This window comes from Pan troglodytes, chromosome 8 (genome assembly GCF_028858775.2).
Source record: "Pan troglodytes isolate AG18354 chromosome 8, NHGRI_mPanTro3-v2.0_pri, whole genome shotgun sequence".
Classification (NCBI taxonomy): domain Eukaryota; kingdom Metazoa; phylum Chordata; class Mammalia; order Primates; family Hominidae; genus Pan; species Pan troglodytes.
This window is the reverse complement of record NC_072406.2, coordinates 23298872-23316939: the sequence shown is the minus strand read 5'-3', so window position 1 is coordinate 23316939 and position 18068 is coordinate 23298872. Positions and strand designations below refer to the sequence as shown.

At 35.7% G+C, this 18068-nt stretch overlaps 1 protein-coding gene across 1 annotated transcript in view; it reads right to left on the bottom strand.

The window, feature by feature from the left end:
- The window catches only part of CELF2 (CUGBP Elav-like family member 2), an 866707-nt gene extending 865668 nt beyond the window's left edge, over positions 1 to 1039 (bottom strand). Inside the window, exon 1 of the mRNA XM_009457934.5 lies at positions 974 to 1039. The gene's annotated coding sequence lies outside the window, so the exon portion shown is untranslated. The remainder of the gene's footprint in view (positions 1 to 973) is intronic.
- Between the last annotated feature and the right edge of the window lie 17029 nt (positions 1040 to 18068).

Genomic DNA, 18068 nt, shown 5'->3' with positions numbered 1-18068 from the left:
TTAAGATGTGATGTAAAATATACTAGCCAGAGTTGCATTTTTCACATGAGCAAAAGTTACATGCAGAAAAAGAACAGAAGTTCGTTGATTGTAGGATATGTAACCTTGAGAACTTTATCTTATAGCCAACGGTCACACATTCTGAAATGTCTTAAGTGATCTGGTCAGTGCTAAAGGTAGTAAGAAAATCTGGTTGCTGAAAATTTACACTATCTAATTTCAGTTATTCCCCCACAACAGAGTAACAGGCAAGCACATTCTCAGCAGCCGTTCCAGGCAGAGTATACACAGAAATACTTGTTGAATTTAATTGGGTTGAATAAAAATTTGTCCTTTTGAGGAACAAAGTTAGCATCTCAAATACAAGGTCTGCAAATGATGTAGGTTCTTCTTAGTTGGCTAATGAACTCCTGACTAGTTACAGATGAAAGGGATTAAAATGACTTTACTGAGCACTCACTTCAGTCTGTTTCATTATCTGAACTAAGGAAGTCTAAGACAATTAGGATTCCTTAAAAAAAAGTTTCATCATTGCACTTCCTGTTTGATGAGTAAACAGCAAACTCGTTATGGTCTGCAAGGTACCTATTAAAACCCGTAACATCCCTGGAAGGGAGTAACTTGGAGAAAGTCAAGAAATCTTTCTGACAGGACACCGCAACTCCAAACAATCAACAACTCATTGTCATAGTGCGACAATCTTAGCCCTGTTGCAACTGGGCAAATAGTCCATTTGCAGAGAGAAGCATCATCGGGGTAGACAGGAATGCTGTTATTAACCATTATAAGTATGACGCGAAGGTCGTACATCAGGCTATTACACCTTTTCATTATACGCTAACCCCTCACGGCAGGGAAGCCACGCTTATGACTGCATTAGACAGACAAAGCCTTCAGCTCTTTAAAAAAAGAAAAAGCAAAAAAAAAAAAAAAAAAAAAAAAAAGATGAAAAAAATTAAACTCGTTTTCTTACCAGCACGTTGCAGCACCAACTCGCTCACAGGAATGTTGCCTTTTACAGGTTTCTCTTTTAATTATCCTAGAAGCAGGGAGAAAAAAAAAAATCAAAAAAAAAAAAAAAAAAAAGGCAAAGAAGAAGCAGGGTGGTTAAATTAGCGTGCTGGAATCTTTTCAGTTTGTCGCAGAGTAGAAAAATAAAAAAAGGAAAAAAAAGGCTCAGTAATTTAAATTTGCTCTCAGTTCAGGCTGCAATGCTGGGTCCCGCCCCTTCTTCCGGCTGGGTTCCACTACCTGCAAGGCTGGAACTGACAGCCACTGTGCAAACAAAAAAAGGCAACAAGCATGCTGGGACCATTCTGTCTGCTGTTTGGGTCTCACTTGTCCTGACAACTAAAAATCATCAGTGGAAAGGTATTCTACATTTTTTATTTGAGGTATTTTATTTGAGGTATTTGCATGTAACTCCCATTCATTTTAATTGATACACCATAGTACGTGATGTTGGGGTTTGATTTCTGTTTGGGGTGTTATTTTTTTTCTTTTTCTAAACATCTATAATTATTAATACTATTTTTACTATGACAGTTTAGTGACATCTTGTGCATTTCTTACTCTTCCTGTCTCCTGCTCCAAAACACATTCTTTCCTGTCTTTTCCTTTAATTCCTAAACACTGAAATTTCTGGGAATATAGAGATGGAAATACCAAGATTAGTAAGGTTTCCACTTCTGCTCTGATTCTTTCTTTTTTTGGGGATGGTGGGAGGGCTACAGGGAGGTGCATCATACTAAGAAGAGTTTAAGGGACAGAGGGCCTAGGATGAAGGTCCCATCAACCCCAGAAACTTCTAGGAAGGATGAAATATTCAAATGAAAAAGTCTCTACAACGAAATGCAAGAAATTTATTTTCGTATTTATGTATTGTGCAAATAACTAAAAATAATGGAAATAAACTTGGTCTCCATTGCCAATTTTACCTAAGGTGTCTCCTATAGAAAACCGCTTTAATTTTAGCAACAAAAACCTGATACTTAACGTGCAGGGTATTGCAAGTGTGTAGCAGAGGAATTACGAAAGAGAATAAACCCCATCCTTCTTCTGTCAGGATGTAAATTGCTTGTGCAGAATTTTCAACAAGGTTTTTTTTTTGTGTGTTGTTGTTCTTTTCTAAATGCTCTTTTCAGACGAGTGTGTTAGCGACTACTTCAGTATTAAAGCTATCGGAAGACTGTTGTAGTAGGGAACATCTATAAAGTTGCCTCTTGATCTGAAGCACTGCTTTTATGAAGGTTTATGGCATTGGTGCTTCTATTCAAGTCTGGATTTTTCTCTGATCATCCGACTACCCTAACTTGAGAGGACCATGCTGACTGATGTGTCATGTCCCATAGCTGGGGGTGGGTTGCTAAGGAGTAAAATATATAATTGTACACAGTTCTTCAACAGTGGCCAAAGACACAGAAGAGAGTTACTCTTGATAACATGATTGTGCTTAATCCACTTTTTAAAATAAACTATTATTTACCTCTTATCCCTACCTCAAGCCATTTAAATGGATTTCACCATTTCTGCACAACTTGTAGAATCTCTTAAATTCAAGGACACACTGCTTTAATGCATTTCACTTTTAAAAATCAGACTTTCAAAAGATAAATGATTAAAAATGTAATTTAAATAAATATGAGTTCACTTTTTAAATTGGTAAAAATTTAGCTGTCAAATATTTGTTCTGTCATTTGAGGTCTCATCAGAAAACCAAACCAATTAAAAATGGAAAGGTCTGAGGATGCACAGAGTGAAACTCCATCTTTGTCTTGTATTATAACCTTTACCAGGATTATTTCTCTACTACTGTTCAGCAATGAATGCCTTTGCTCACTTCCTACTAACAGCTGTAGCATAGAAAAAAAAAAAGGGCAGGTCAAGTACTCAAGAAGCCATGTTAACTTCCCAAATAGTTATGCAATCAGCTTTAATGAAACAGTGGTAAATTACACCAATGTGCTAATTATAGGACTTTGTCATAGCATAAGATGCAATGAAACAACCCATGCCTTGGCTTGGAAAGTGCTATGCATAGATTATTTCAAAAGATTTAATTGAAGAGAGATTTTATTTTCCTGAAGCATTCTACAATTAAGTGGCATTCTTTCAATCCTTTCTCTTTTAAGACTAGTTCTAGACAAAAAAAAAAAAAAAAAAAAAAAACCTGAAAATAAAGTAATGACTTAAAAAATATCTTACTATGATTATGACTAATTTGCCAATATTAGTTACTTTGGTATAATTTTGAACATAACATACTTAGAACATGTTAGGGAATATCAAAATATACAGAGTGGCACATACTGGTTTATATTCTGAATGTCTATTTTAAATGAAGAAATAATACTTTTATGTTCATCAATGTTTATTGAGTTCAGTTAGAAAAATATTAATTTTTTAAGAGACTGAGTCTCACTCTGTTACCCAGGCTAGAGTGTAGTGACATGATAATGGCTCACTACAGCCTCAAAATCCTGGGCTCAAGCCTTCTGAGAAGGTGGGGCTACAGGTGAACACCACCATGCTTGCTAATTCTTTATTTCATTTTTTGTTGAGATAGGGGCCTGTGTTGCCCAGGCAGGTCTCAAACTACTGGTCGCAAGATAACTTCCTACCTCAGCTTCCCAAAGTGCTGGGATTATGGGAGAATGTTAATTTGAATTAAAATAAAATAACCCTGACATTAAACTTAAGAGAAGGAACATTTTTGTTTGGCTAATGTCAACTAGGTTTTAGCAAATGTGTGAGACATGTGATTCCACTAGATATTTAACCTATTATTTCAGAGAATTTTACTTGGTGCTGGAGAGATTAAGCAATATATTGCATATCTCACAGCCATACTGGAAAAAAAATCCACTTCAAAAATAAATGTCCCACTAAATTGTTAGGGCATTCTGTGGAGTGATACACATTTAGGTGGCTTTCACACCATGGAGATGTGTTTTACAGAAATACACTGAACAAGTTTCCTGGAGATATATTTTAAAGAACTTCTTGGAATTGGCATATTGTCATATGCTATTTAAATTTTCATGCTCAGAGAAAATATCGAGGTGGGAAATGCTAATTCATTTTTTAAAAGCTGTATCAAATCAATACATCTTAGTCTTTCCAGTTATAACTGATAATTAAATATCATTTTCAAACTTCTTGCATATATTAAAATTATTACTTTTTGATAAATGTATTCCTCATTCTGAGTCAACTGTCTTCAGTGTAATTTTACTGTTTTGTCTTTTGGGCAGTATCATACTGTCTAATAAATCATATGTTGTGGCTGTGATGTCTTATTGACTACAATAACTAATGTATAGTTTTCCATTTTAATAGAATTTGGAAAAATTGTTTGCTTATGTTGTACCGCTTAGCTATCATAATTAATTAACCCCTTTATATCTGAGTATTCAGAAAGTATTTTCTCAGTGCTGCCATAAAAATGGTCTTCTACTCATGTTTGGAACCACGTCCTCATCATTGAATCAATTGAAGTTTATGAAAAGTCTAATTTGATTTTTAAAACATACACAGACACAGAATTCTTGATTTTAAGGAGATGTTCACAATAATTTCTTTGTGACCACGTAGGTATAGAATTGTGGGTGATATTATCTGGGTATTTAGATCACAAAGAGATCAAAACAGACACTGATATTTGGCCTAAGATAGAAGAAAGACCATGAGGAGGCCTTAGACCTCAGCAGGCCATTTCCATCTTACTGTCGTATTCTTACACAGACAGGAAAACACACCTCAGATGAACTATGTTTTTCAACTGAACTCAATTCCGAAATACAAGGTAGCTCACGTGCGAATGGCCCACACGGAGAATCAATGTCCCTGTACCATTGATGCTGGGTCTATGTGATACCTGAAGTTTCATGGCATTTTATTAATTTCTATTTCTAAACTAAAAGTGCACCCTGCTCTGCTAAAAGGCACAGAAAACATACAGAATGTAAACCGAGAACATGGCATGCCACAGAAAGTATAAACAGAAAACCCTGACTTAGAGAGACATGTAAAAACTAGAGCATTTTACAGACACGCCCACTACCTGGCCAAATTGGATGCAAGAATTTGGAAGTGCATATTGGAAATAAGCGAAGTTTTCTTACAAGTCAGCTGATAAGAGATTTGACTTTGAGAACGTTTAAGCAAAGACGAAAGCTCAAGGAATTGCAATATTGAGGTGAGAAAAGGACGGCACAGGGGTGATGAGATGGGATCAGTGGAAGACATTCAGCGCTCAGAGAAGGGGGTGATTTCTCACTTGGATAACAAAGTGGAGAGCAGTACACTACCTGTGGGAGATGGGAAGGGGGTTGGCGATTGGGAGTAGTGAGTGATGAGGAGGTCACTTTGTAACAAATCCATCTGAGAACTCTGTTGGACAAAGAGGAGGAGATGGGATATTTGGGTCCAGCATTCAGAGAATTATCAGTGGAGAAGCAATGATGATCAGAGTCATGGGAGTACAACAGAAACCACAGAATAATGAGCTCTTCAAGAGAGCGTCAAGAAATAGAGCAGAATCCCAGGAACAGCAAAGAGGAAGCTCAGGTGAGAGATTAAGTGACTTGAGAGGTAAGAAGAAATGTGGAACAAAGTGAGATCAAATAATTCAAGCAAAAATGATCTGGACTAGACCAGGGCATCAAATGCTGCACAGATTTCAAATATTTATAATCTGGCCAGAATAGAGTAGAAAATATCAGTAGGAATTAACTAGTAGAAAGCTATTACTAAAGTGATTTTTATTGTAATGGTAGGGGCAGTTGCCAGATAGCACTGGTGAAAACGTGAATTGTGAAAGGCAAAATGTCATGCCATTAACCACCACACAATTAAATATAATAAGGACTTATTAACGATCTTATTGTGGTCCTACCCGGCCATGTAGTTTAATTTAGGTTTTACATAGGTAGTAAAGGATTCTAAACTGACTGCCAGCTTCCTATCTTAAAAGAGTTGACAATCTATTTGTAATGTATACAATTGCATTTTAGATTTCATAAGAGAAACCATTCTATTTTATATAGAGAACACCATGATATGATAGATAAGACAACATACATAGCTGTGCATAATACATAAGTATCTCTTACCAATGTGTGGCATTCAACTTGGCAGGGACTATGTATGTGTATAATTTTAAAGGAGATTTAATGGCATACCTAATAAATAGGCTGAGTAAATGCTTGCTGGATCACTAAGTATAGGAATATAAATGACACTATAATGTACTTTAAACTTTCCAGGAATCAGACACATGTACATGTATGTTATCACTTCAAATGGTGACCTACGTAACTGTCAATACTGGTCTGAACTGGCAATATTCTTTCCTCATTTCAGGATTTGACTTTTAGTAGTTGCTTCTGAGTTTTCTCAAATTTGAATCTTTAGCAAACAATTTATAAGGAAGCGTAGCCCTCCTAGCCCACAGATGCTCTGCAAAATGCTCATTGACATAGCTTCTGTTTTCTGATATTGTTAGTAAGGCAGAATTAAATGACTTGCTATTTTGGCATTTTAGCAAAGAAGTAGCATTTCATTCCAAAACTCAGAACTTCTTTTTAAGCCATTGGTGAGAAAGTCTTTTTTAGGGCAGTGTTTTGGCCCTAAACCATGATTTTCTGTACTTACCAGAATTTATTGAATTTCTCTCTTTTAGATCTAGAAAGAAAATCAAGAGGAGATGATAGGTGGGGAGAGATTATATTTGAATCCTGAAAATAATCTTCCAATATTTTTCTGAAACAATTTACCACTTTCATTTAACTTAAAGCCACTTCAAACGTGGGAATTGCGGGTACAGTTTTCCTGGACACTGAGTTAATTTTATTATCCATTCAGGGGCTTGTATACCAGTTTGTTATACAGTTCATTTAGATAAAAGTTGAACAGTTGATAGAATATATTGTTAGGCCCCCTCTTGTTCTCCTTCCATTTTCCACAACATTACATAAACTTTCTAACATTATCTTTTTTTTGCTAGAGTTCAATATACTCTACTGTGGGAAAAACAAAAACAAAATAGAAACAAAACGAAATTTTTGCAAGCTTGTTGTTGTGAAAATACTTCACTCAGGCAGCCGGGCGTGGTGGCTCATGCCTGTAATCCCAGCACTTTGGGAGGCCGAGGCACGCAGATCATGAGGTCAGGAGTTCGAGACTAGCCTGGCCAACATAGTGAAACCCCATCTCTACTAAAAAGAAAAGAAAATGCTTCACTCTAGAATTTTGATGAGAAGGTAAGCCGGTATATTATCATAAAAAATGTTTCATTTTCCAAGTCGTTTAGTCAAAATGCAGACTTGATGTGCTTAAATGAACTTTTCAATTCTGCACTCAGAAAAGCGCCATGAAGACTCACGTGCAGCTTCCTGAGGAATCTGTGTTTCACCCTAGAAGCAATGGGAGGCCACTAAGGTATTTTAAGCAGAAGCACGACATCATTATACATATTGTTGAAAGACAAACCTTCCAGCAGCATTTAAAATAGATTGAAGTGGTGAGATTATTTCAATAACATATTACCCTGAAAATATTTTACCTTGCTTGGTGGCAAAAGGATTTAGGGTAGTGTACAGGGAAACATGATTTGACAATAGAAAATATAATTTTGGGGGAAGAGGGAAAAAATAAGAATATAAAAGCAGAAGACAAGCAGGAATTAGATTAATATACAACATCATACTCTAATGTTGAATACCCTTGATAGAAGTAAGCTAAGCTTTGGTTCTATAGCTTCCCAAACAATGTGAAATAGAAAATATCATTAGCTGCATGCATCAAAATATCTAGAAGATGAAAACAAACCACTTGTTTAGGAGAATTATAGCTCTTTGACATGAGAAATTACAGAGGAATTTCTCTACGTTCTCACAGAGAGTTACCAGAATGGTATGGTAAACAATGTTTGGCACACACATTTATATTTTACATACAATGGGTCTGATTTTGGTCATAAAAGGACCCAATTTTTATCAAAGCTCAAGGTGATTATAATTTTAGCCTGAAAGATAATCAAACGTGGCCGGGCGCGGTGGCTCACGTCTGTAGTCCCAGCACTTTGGGAGGCCAAGGCAGGCGCATCATCTCAGGTCAGGAGTTTGAGATCAGCCTGGCCAACATGGCAAAACCCCATCTCTACTAAAAATACAAAAATTAGCCGGGTGTGGTGGTGGGTGCCTGTAATCCCAGCTACTCGGGAGCTTGAGGCAGGAGAATCGCTTGAACCTGGGAGGTAGAGGTTGCAGTGAGCCGAGATTGTGCCATTGCACTCCAGCCTGGGCAACAAGAATGAAACTTCATCTCAATAAAGAAAATAAATAAATAAATAATAAATAAATAAATATAATCAAACACTCCACTACAGACCTAAAAATAAATAAAAAGGCATAGTAAGCAATTGAGTAATGAATTAGACAATATGAAGCAGTTAATTTCAGTTAGGCACTGTCCTTGTCACCAGAGATACAACTGGCAACAGGACTTACTGTGGCTCTCAGACTACTGGGGACACAGACAAGTTAACAGACAATTGCCATAGTGCATGATGAGTAGAAGGAGAGGGAAAGCATAGCATGAGATGTGAAGGCAAAGCATGTTCCCAAATGAGGCTTGAGGGATGGTTTCCAAGGGGAAGTGACATCTGTGTAGCAGCCTGGAAGGGAGAAGAAACTCCTGAGGAAGAGACTAGGAAAATGGGAATAGATGAAACAGCCACATTCAAAGGGAAGAAAGAGGTGAGCACCTTTCCTCCAGTGAGTTAACAGTTGTATCTCTAGTCCCTAGAACAGAGTTATCGAAACAAACTTTTAGCTAACTCATAATTTCTTAAATGTTGATAGAATAACATTGCTTAACACAGTTAACGTCATCCAGCTAGAACTTATGAAGGGCATCATATTTAATGTTGAAACTCAGAAGCATTCGCATTACAATCAGAAACAAGGTAAGAGTGATTTCTGTTATCTTTGTTATCCAACATTGTTTTGGAGACAAGAGTTAACAGTAAACAATATATATTTTGAGACAGTAGAGGCAAACTCATCCATTTGTCTTTTTTGGATGATACACTTATCTATATAGAATACTCAAGACCCTACATATAACTCAGAGGAGATCAAAGTTACTGATACAAAATAAATATATAAAAATCAAGAATATTCTTATACCTCAGCAATACCCATAGAATGTAATAGAAAACAAAAGCCTCTATATGCCAGTAACAAAACCATGAAAAATAAATTTAATAAAATATGTGCAAGATCTTTTTGGACAAAATTATAAAATGTTAACAAAATATATAATATAGAATGGGAATATATGAGTTATACAATGTTATAGAGAACTAATCCATAAATGCAAAGTAAGATCAATCAAATTATTATACATTACAACTCATGGAGTCTGCATCTAAAATTTATTGCTTCAACTGTACAGTAAGGATCCTTTATAAAATATAATATTTGGGGGAATAGTATGTAAAAAATTTTCAGCTATTTCTTGATAAGAAATATGAAGCCACAGCTTTAGGAAGCACAGCATACTTTAAAGCAAATCAACAAAAATAATTTTACAATGAAACATAATGAAGACAGAAAAAGGAAAGCAGGCTTCTACTTCTAGCCATGACCCAGTAACGTAGTGTGGGACTTACATTCCTGACATGAACAATAAAACCAGGTAAAAAATACAAATTAACCGTGTACAAGCCTTGGATCATAAGCAGCTGAGAACTCTCATCCGTGAGAGAGGGGAAACGCATGAAATGACCCCCTACTCACCATAGCTCTCCAGGGAGAGGTCCCAAAATGCAGCAGAGGGAAGCAAAGCTAAAACAGAGCTTTACGGAGTCGCTAATGAGGAGGCAGAGAGTTCGAGGCTACTGAAACAGCTGAACTTTGCATGGCAGATTACCATAAAGGAGAACATAGTGGACAGAGGGGCTCCTAAGTATCTGTATGTTTCTCAAAAGTCCTTAAGGCCAGGGTGGGATTCTGCATTGCCTAGCACAAAGTACAAGGTTCAGAGTGGAGATGATATTGCATAGCTGTGGTAGATGTAGTACTGTGGCCCAGTTAGAATGGAAGGGCATTGTTAATACCTGGGCATTCAGCTGATATACCAGCACAGTCACACCTTAGGAGCAAAAACTGTATCTGAAAGTTATGTAACCTTCCTTAAGAAAACCTAAAATGAAGCCTCAACAAAATACGGTAGAGATGCTAGCAAATTTGCATACCATTAAAACAAAATTCAATGTTCTAAAAAAGACATTAATCCAGACTTAACAACAATTTATCACTCACAATAACCAGCATTCTTGCTTATTCCCTAGACATGAGAATAGGCAAGAAGAGAAATATCTATTTATTTAATCCAAAAAGAAGACTGAAAAAGAGAAACAATATGACAAGAGATAGGATAGAAAACAAGTAGAAATATGGTATATATAAACCCAAATATATCAATAACTGCAATAAATGTAAATGCACCAAACACTCCAATTAAAATGCAGATTATCAGACTGTGTAATAAAGTGAGACCCAACAAAATGCAATCTACAGAGATTCACTTTAAAATATGAAGATACTACCATATGATCCAGCAATTCCACTACTGTGTGTGTATAGGTGTATAGACAGACAGATAGATAGACAGACAGATAGAAAAGAACTCAATGTATTGGAGAGCTATCTGCACTCCAATGTTTATTGCAGCACTATTCACAATATATAGAATCAACCTAAGCAACCATTAATGGATGAATGGATAAAGAAAACATGGTATCTGTATACACAATGAAGTATTATTCAGATATAAAAAATAAAATCCTGTCATCTGCAGCAACATGGATGGAAACAGAGGTCATTATGTTAATGAAATAAGCCAAGCACAGACACACAAATATTGCATGTTCTCACTCATATACGGGAGTTAAAAGAGGGGATTTCGTGAAGATAGAGAATAGACTGGTGGTTACCAGAGGCTGGGAAGAATAGTGGGGAAGGAGGTTGAAGAGGGGTTGATTCATAGACACAAATAGTTAGACAGAAAGAGTAAGACCTAGTGTTTGATAAATCATCAAGGTGACTATCGTTAACATATATCTATTGTACCTTTCAAAGTAACCATAAAAGAATAATTCAAATGTTCCTAGCATAAAGAAAAGGTAAATACTGACAGTGATGGATATCCTAAATATCCAAATTCAGGCCAGGCACGGTGGCTCACGCCTGTAATCCCAGCACTCTGGGAGGCTGAGGCAGGCAGATCACGAGGTCAGGAGATCAAGACCATTCTGGCTAACACGGTGAAACCCTGTCTCTACTAAAAATACAAAAAATTAGCTGGGCGTGGTGGCCGGTGCCTGTGGTCCTGCTACTCTGGAGGTTGAGGCAGGAGAATGGCGTGAACCTGGGAGGTGGAGCTTGCAGTGAGCTGAGATCGGGCCACTGCACTCCAGCCTGGACGACAGAGTGAGACTCCGTCTCAAAAAAAAAAAAAAAAAAAAAAATCCAAATTCAGTCTTTGCATATCATATACATGTATCAAATTATCTCATGTATCCCAAAATATGTACATTAATTATATATCGAAAAATAAAACTGTTAGAGGAAAACAAAAATAAAATATAAAGACACAACTAGGTTTAAAGTAAAAGTATGACAAAAGTACACCACGTACACATGAAGCACATGGAAGTCACGGAAGGATACATGTATATCAGACTAAGTGGATTTCAAGATAAGAAGCATGAGAGATGAAAAAGAACATTTCATGCTAAAAGAGCAAAATCAACAGAGAAATGTAACAATCCTCCATGTGTCTGTGGCTAATAACTGTCTTGAAAAATATGAGTGAATCTAGCAGAACTAAAGAGAGAAGTAGAAGAAATTCCAACTTGGAGTTGTAGATTTTGACTCTTCTCTCAGAAATGAATTGAAAAAGGAGACAAGAAATCAATAAGGATATAGAAAATCTGACCTCAGAACATTATACCCAGCAACTGCAGAAAACACATTTTTTTCCCAAGTGCATATGAAATTGTCCCAGATATACCATATGCTGGCAATATAATGAGTGTTAATACATTTCAAGACTAATGAGAAAAAAAGAAAAAAATTACATCGTCAGAAAAAAAAGAGGCTACATCACTACATATCCTCTCGTCATTTAAGAATAAGGAAATATTATCTACAAGTCAATGTCAGCAACAAATTAGATGAAAATACACATTTCTTAAAAACTCAGTTTACCAAAATCGACACCAGAAGATACAGAATACCAGAAAACTATTTACTTATTAAACAGATTTGTAATAATATACTTTCCTGCAAACAAAAGCCCAGATACACTGATGCATCCTAACAAATGAATCATGTCCATTTTCACACAAACTGTTTTCAAAATAGCAGAGGACACTTCCCTAATTAACATTATGAGGCTATCTATAATGACACCATGTTGACTATAATAAAGACTGGCATGGTCATTGTAAGAAAAAAATATACAGCATTAAGTTTTCTTACAAACAAAGATATCTACCCTATTTCTCCTCAATTCAACGCCCAGGAATTTACTCAAGAGAAATGAAAACACTTATTACCCAAAGAATCGTAGTTGATAGTCATAATTAACTTATCCACAATAGCCAAGAACTAGAAATAAGAATATGTTAACAAGTGGATGACGAAACAAATTCTGGTGATTCATACAATGGAGTAAGTCTGTAGAAATAAAAATAATCAAACTGATGATATATACAAGAACAGATATTTTGTAGGTATTGTATTTAATAAAAGGAGCCAGATATAAAATAATACATAGAGCTCTGTAACAGGTGAAACTAATCTATTCTAATAGAGATTAGAGCAATGGTAAGAGGAGTTGGGGTGAGGAGACTGGACCATGCCAAAGTGAAAAGGAAACTTTCAGGGGAAAGAAGCACTGGGGCTGCTTGTTACGTGGATGTGTGTATTTGTCAGCGCTCACTGAACTGCACACTGAAATCTATGCACATCATTTTATATTTTGTGTGTAAAGTTTATAATAAAAGTGAAAAATAGAGAAACCAGAACACCTATGAAAGAAGGACAATGGGAATAACTGGATTTATACTAAATACAACAATGTAAGCTGGAAGAAAATGGAATATTAACACAAAAACACAAAGGATATTCTAAACAAGTATGTAGGTTTAAATTTTGTCTCTGTAAAATGTTATAAATATCTAATTTGTGAAGTTTTCATGAAAAAAGAGAACTGAAATGTTAGAGAAAAACAGCATGTGTGTCAGGGGAAAGATGATCTGAGTTAAAGTCTTTGAGTCTTGTTTTCTAGAAAGGCTCTCCTATGGTTCTGACCCTTGTGAGGTTATACGTTAATGGAAAAATTTCAAGAGTAGCCACTAACAGAAAAGAAGAAGCTTAAATATCAAATCAAAAGAGAGAAAAATATTAAAAATAAAATAGATAAAATGAAAATATAATAAAAGAGAAAGAATTGTAGTTGTTAGGGACATTCACATAGTGATTCTTACAACCATCCCCCAACAGGTTAATCGGCTCATATGTATAATGATTTGAATCCTTCCCACAACTTCATGGCTTCACTATTACCCGAATTTTATAGAGAAGGAAAGTGTGACATACAATGTCAAAAAGCTACTTTACTTAGTAGCAGATTCAAACTTAGGCAGTTTGGTTATGAAATCCATTTTGGAACCAGTATCCTATTCTTCCTTGAAAGGCAGAGCAAAGATAAATTTAAAAGAGATATAATGAAAGGAATTCCAAAATGACAATAATTTCAATAAATGTGAAAGAAGTTACTGGTAAAAATACTTCTCAAAGGAATTTCAAAAGTTACAGCCCTGTGCCACTGGAAGTGGTAAATGTAAAATACAGCAAAATTGAATGTCAAAGAATGTCAAAGAATGGAAAAAGAGGTAAACGCAAACCAAAATAAAGATTAGGTAGCTATATTTACATAGAAATACAGTTTAAGATAAAAAAATATTGAGGGTAGAGAGGATCATTAGACAATAAAAATATTCTATTCACTGGGAACTTACAGCTTTACAAACTTGTATGCAACTTATAAAACAGGCCCCAAAGTTTACAGCAAAAATGAAAAGAACTACTGTGGGGTTCATGGTGAATAAATGATGAAATCATTCAAAGAGGACCTCAAGCCCTGGAGTGGAGAATTCTTATCTTTTATTGTTTGAAATAATGATTAGACATAAATGTATACACCATAATGCTTTTAAATATAGTAATAGATATTTTTGCCAATAAAGTCTTTGCTACTTGCTATTATTTCTTAAGTAAAACTTATAAGGAGAAATTACTGATTTAGAAATTAAATAATTTTCAAGGTTTGATATTTATTATGTATATTATTGAGTTTACTTTCTGAAAAATTAAACTTACACTTAAAATATAGATATAATTTTCAATATTTTAAGAAGGTTTTACCAATTTGAATAGATAAAATATAGTGAATGTAGATTATTTTAATTTTGAACTTCAGATTTAAGTAATACAGGTTTCTTTCATACAAGTCATGATGGATACTCGTGTATGAGTTTTTCATGTTTTACACAATTTCTATTAGCATGTTTATGTTATTTTTGACTCATAAGAGCTTTCATATATTAACAATATAGAATTTCAATTTGTAAATATTATTTCAAGGTTTAATGTAGTTCAAGTACTGCCTATAAACAAATTTTTCATTAAGAAGCTTAAAGGTTTAATATACTCAAATGTGTTTCCTTTATGTTTTTCTTTATTGCATTGAGAAAATATTTTATTATGTCAAGATTAATGATTTCCACATATTTACTATGCTTGTAAATTAAATGTACATATAATTATTATTTTAGCAAAAAATCATAATAAAAGCAGAGTTGAGTGAATTACAATTAGAATTGAATAAAATGAAATAAATCAAGACATGTTGAAAGTATTGATAGTGGCACATAAATTGAGAAAAATTTAGAGTCATGAATGTTTATAGATTAGTCAACCAAAAGAAGTAGAGAAAGGCAATAAAAATTAGATGAAATAGAAAATAAAGATACCACAGATATATTAAAAAATTAATAGTTTTCTTAAGAAGTAAAAAACCAGGCCGAGCATGGTGGCTCACGCCTGTAATCCCAGTGCTTTGGGAGGCCGAGGCGAGTGGATCACCTGAGGGTGGGAGTTTGAGACCAGCCTGACCAACATGAAGAAACCCCATCTCTAATAAAAATACAAAATTAGCCGGATGTGGTTGCGTATGCCTGTAATCCCAGCTACTCGGGAGGCAGAGGCAGGAGAATTGCTTGAACCCAGGAGGCAGAGGTAGTGGTGAGCCGAGACTGTGCCATTGCAATCCAGCCTGGGCAACAGTAGCAAAACTCAGTCTCAAAAAATAAAAAGTAAAACAAAACAAAACAAAACAAAACAAAAAACACCTCTCATAAAACATGAGGGGATGTCATTAGAAGAGAGGAGATTTAACATATTATTGGAGAATCCCATAAATGACTTGAAGCCAGTAAGTCAGAAACCTTGGACCAAACAAATTCTTAGAAAAATATAATGATAGAATGCTGAAGAAGAAATAGCAAGCTTAAATAGCCTAATAACCATAGAAATAAAATTAGTGTTAAAAATTATCACAAAAAAATTACCATCCCAAATGACTTTGTCAGTAAATTCTATGTAACTTTGAAGGAAATGATTCCCATTATTCTGCATTTTCCAGAATATGGTAAAAAATAGAAATACCCTAATATCATGAGACCAGCAGAAGCTTGAAGCCAATCTCAGCTGTTATTAATTACTGTGAATAAGAATGGGAATTAGCTGGTTATGGGATTGACACATAAAATTCTATTTCTTTTTTTGTTTATTATACTTTTAAGTTTTAGGGTACATGTGCACAATGTGCAGGTTAGTTACATATGTATACATGTGCCATGTTGGTGTGCTACACCCATTAACTCGTCATTCAACCTTAGGTATATCTCCTAATGCTATCCCTCCTCCAACACCCCACCCCACAACAGGCTCCGGTGTGTGATGTTCCCCTTCCTGTGTCTATATGTTCGCATTGTTCAATTCCCACCTATGAGTGAGAACCTGCGGTGTTTGGTTTGCAAGGACAAAATTCTATTTCTTTACATGAACAAATGAGAAACAAAAATTACAAAAATATGTATGCCATTTACAAAGACAATAAAGTTACAAGAAAAATCTAACAAAAATTGTGCAAGACAAGACTGGGGGAAACCAGATCATTTTGTTGAAAGCTTTAAAAAATGATTTAACTAAAAAGAGATATCATATTCATGAATTGTAAGGCTCATATTATATTTAATTCTTACTCAAACATATTTATAGATTCAATGACATGTCAATAAAATTCAAAAAGTCTTTCTAAGTTGATTCTCATTCTTATATAGAATACACTAGACCAAAATTTGCCACAAAAATTCTAATAACACAACGTGTTTATGTGCATGAGTTGCTCTACCAGGTATCAAAACCTATTATTAAGCAATAGATAGTGTGTTATTGGCCTAGGGATAAAGAAATTGATCAGTGGAACAAAACAGAACACTTAAAAACAGATCCATCCATGAAATCTGGCATCCATTGTCACAGCAAGTATGCAATAAAATGGGTCATTTAATTCAAAGTTATGTTCTGTGGCATTTTATGTCAGTAAATTGAGCATTCTGTAATTCATCGGAGGGTGGTGCTTGCAGGGGAACAGGGTATGTAAGGCAGACTCATATCCTGAGTGTTAGTTCTGGCATGAACGAATCGCTGCCCCTCTGGGATCGAAGACATTCGGATGTATTAGATTTTCCACAAGGTGACGGACTGTCCTCTTTGCACAATGTTATATATTGAGACCTCAAATCTGGGCTCTGCTACTGACAGGGCTGAACATTCAGGAGTAACAATAGGTAGCTGAGTCTCTGCATGAAGAAATCGGGGGTATCTGGCTTATTCATAAGCACCACTTCTCTCATCATACTACTCCATTTATGGGGCCACTGTGGAAGACAGGATAGAGTCTGCCTGCCATTTGCCCCTAAATGCATCCTGTCTACCTAGCTGTTGAAGGCCTCCTTTACTGATACGTATTGATTATGCCTGCACTCTTGGGTCTTCCCTCTATTTTCCTCCTCTTCATTTCCAATCTTTCAGTGTGGGTATTACCAGGCCCTTATTCATCAAAAAAGCAAATAATTGCTACTGCCCAGAAATGCATGCATCTTCTTACCTCAGGTTATTTTTCTCTCCATACAAAAAACATGACTGAGTCTGTCTACTGCTTGTGGCTGTACGAACTGATTTTCTTCTCCTCATTGTTCTTTGAGGTCATTCCTGAGTAGGGCTGTAGTACAGCATCAGACCAATTTTGTCTTTGCCAACATGTTGAGCTAACCTACTTCCAGAGGAAGACTTTTATTTTCTTTTTGGTTCATTGTTAGGTGGTTTTAGAGAATGGCCAAGGAGGCTCTACTTGTGTGTGGGACACCCATCAACACAAAAAATGTTGGCAATATGGAGATCTGAGGCATCTGTTCTTGCAATTTTGAGGGCCATCTGGAAATGCTCAGGACAAATTCTTAATGTATAACTCACATTGTATGATGGATTGTGACTGCACCTGTCCAACTTTGTAACTTGGTGAATCTGACTATACTCAACTCATTATGTAGTTCCAGTGGTTAGGCACTTGTTCTCTGCTAGGGCTGGGTAGCATGCCAGAAGTTGCTTTTCAAACCCCAGACAGTACCTTGCTTCAGAACTCTTGTGTTCCATGCAGTGCCTCATTTACTGGGGATGACCAGAGGCTTTATGTTAGTACATTATCCACCATAGATCCCTCTAGCCCCATTGGATCTGCCAGGTCATACAGTCTGGACGTGTGACAAAGTTCTCTCTCATTCTTTGCCCTTAAAACCGGAAGCCTCTCAGTCACTTCATAAATGATCAGGGCACTTTGTGCAAAAATGGTTTATGCTACCTCCAAAA